At 33.9% G+C, this 2,621-nt stretch overlaps 1 pseudogene; it reads left to right on the forward strand.

Moving 5' to 3' along the window:
• Positions 1–2,016: 2,016 nt before the first annotated feature.
• LOC132009162 (olfactory receptor 4C11-like) lies at positions 2,017–2,616 on the forward strand (annotated as a pseudogene).
• The last annotated feature ends 5 nt before the right edge of the window (positions 2,617–2,621 follow it).

Genomic DNA, 2,621 nt, shown 5'->3' on the forward strand with positions numbered 1-2,621 from the left:
GAAATAGGTCACAGAAAAAGAGCAAAAGTAAAATCCTAATAGTAAAAGAAGCAGAAGCTGGCACTTATGCAGTTCTTAATTATTATTACAAGCGAGATCTTTTTCTCATTTTATCTGCAGAAGTACGTGACTGTATTTAAAGGGGCTTTCCCAAGCGAGTAAATAGTAGAACTTGGATTTGGAATCAAGACATTTGACTCTAGCAACTGCATTCCTGGCTGAGAAAAGTAATTATTTTGCTAGATTAATAGTGATCTGATCCCAGATAAAATATCAAGATTGTAAAATATAAACTGACAAAACATAAAAAATTCTCAGAAGAGCAATATTTTCATTAAAAGGTAATAAAAATGTAAAATGTGGCTTGTACAAAAAAGTCTATGAACATAATATGATATAATTTTTTCCTATTAACCAAGACAGAAAAGATAGTATCACAAAATAACCTTTTTTCTGTTTTTCTGTATGTGCATCAGCTTTCCTGCAGATTAATCATCAATCTTGTAATTATGGCCATATTTGTATATCAAAAACAGTTGTATGGATACACATATACAAATTTACTGATAGAATGTTTCTAAAAGCACACATAAAAAGACAAAAGTAGTTATTTCTGTAGAATAGGATAAGGGATTCAATAATTTGGAGACAGGTTTTAATTTTCTTCTCTAATTCTTCCTTGTACTTTGAAGAACAACTAATGATAATCATGAATTACTCCATAATAAAATATAGTTACTTAATGGACACAAAATATTGACAGAGTTTTTAATAAATATCAGTAGTAGTGATACTCTCTAACATTTGAGGCAGCAGTAGAATACTTGGGAAATTACTCTAAATTGTTATTTGTGAGAGTATAAATTGGAAGCAACATCAATCTCTCAGGAGACAAAGGATCAAATAAATGGCACTTAGAAAAAATTATACAATGTTGCATAATTAAATAAACAAACTATGGAAAGTATAGTTATACAGGAAAAAGTGTTATAATAATTTAAAGTCTAAATCAAAGCACAAAATTATACATAGTGATTTCAATGACAAACTATACATACTATGAACAGGAACTTGAAAGAGACAACTCATACTATATTCAAAATTATGGAATATTTTTAAATGACATTTTTAGAAGGAATTATCCTGGGAAGTCAGGGTAAAAAGGAATGTATATAAGAAAAAAACACATTTAGATTATAGGGATTTTTAGGAATTTTAAACCACATTGAATTCATATGCACATACACTCAATATTCTAATGAGTTCAATTTAAGACTGTAGTAAAGATAGCAAACAGTAGATTTCCTGAGTTATTCAACCTCAACATTCCCCAGACATTTGTGATATAATGACCATCAGTGAAACTGTCATAGAGCACAACAAATATAAGTAAAAGACTATCAAAATAGATTCTTGTAAAGCATATTTAAACCAAGATACTGATAGGGTCAGTGATGAAGGGATGAGGGATCCAAAAATTAATGAACTAAAGTAGGAATATTATCTTCAGGAGGAATTCTCCAATAATATGAGTGCTTAATTATAATAAGATAGTGTATTTTTAGACTTCAAAGCACATAGATAAAATGTAGTATATGTGTGTGTATGTGAGCATAAAAATCTTTTTTTTTTTTCTTTCAATACTTAGGGAAACTCAGGGTCCATGTTTCATATGAAGGCTAAATTCCAAGGCAGTTAAGTCCCTTGCCCAAGGAAAGTACAAATTCTGCTATGCTTAATCTTGGTAGGAATCAAAATTTTTAAAAGACATTTAATGTTTATTCCTCAAATGCAAAGGCTTTAATGAAATGCAGTTAATTTCTGAATCAACAGATGGATCTGGGAGAGGCTTGAACTTCTGCAGATTCACAAAAATTAATAGAGGATGAAAAGCAGCTGGAGATAACATAACATGGAACAAAAAGAAGGAATTCAGAGATCAGTCCACTGGCCTTCCCCTGAAACCACTTCTTTTCTTCTCTTTGCAGATTAAACATTTTACCTGGAGTCACTAGCATGGCATTGAATAGCAGTGTGACTGAATTCATTCTGTTTGGGTTGACACAGGATGCAGGAAAGCAGAAAGCAATATTTGGGGTCTTCTTGATGTTTTACCTTGCCACACTGTTGGGGAACTTTCTTATTGTAGTGACTATTAAAACAAGCAGGACCCTTGGTAGTCCTATGTACTTCTTCCTATTCTATCTGTCCTTTGCTGATGCCTGCCTCTCTACAACCACAGCCCCCAGATTGATTGTGGATGCCCTTTCTCAGAAGAAGACCATTTCCTACAGTGAATGCATGACTCAGGTCTTTGCATCCCACTTCTTTGGGTGCATGGGAGTCTTTGTGCTCATCCTCATGGCTTTTGATCGCTATGTAGCCATTTGTAAACCCTTGTGATACACAACCATCATGAGCCACCATGTCTGCCGTGTGCTGGTGATTCTAAGCTGGGTGGGATCCTGTATCCACGCCTCAGCACAACTTCTCCTGGCTTTGAGATTGCCTTTCTGTGGCCCAAATGTGATTGACCACTATTTCTGTGACGTGCAGCCCTTATTGAAACTAGCCTGCATGGACACTTATGTGATAAACTTGCTAGATGTTTCCAACAGTGG

Source organism: Mustela nigripes, unplaced genomic scaffold (genome assembly GCF_022355385.1).
Source record: "Mustela nigripes isolate SB6536 unplaced genomic scaffold, MUSNIG.SB6536 HiC_scaffold_5988, whole genome shotgun sequence".
Lineage (NCBI taxonomy): Eukaryota > Metazoa > Chordata > Mammalia > Carnivora > Mustelidae > Mustela > Mustela nigripes.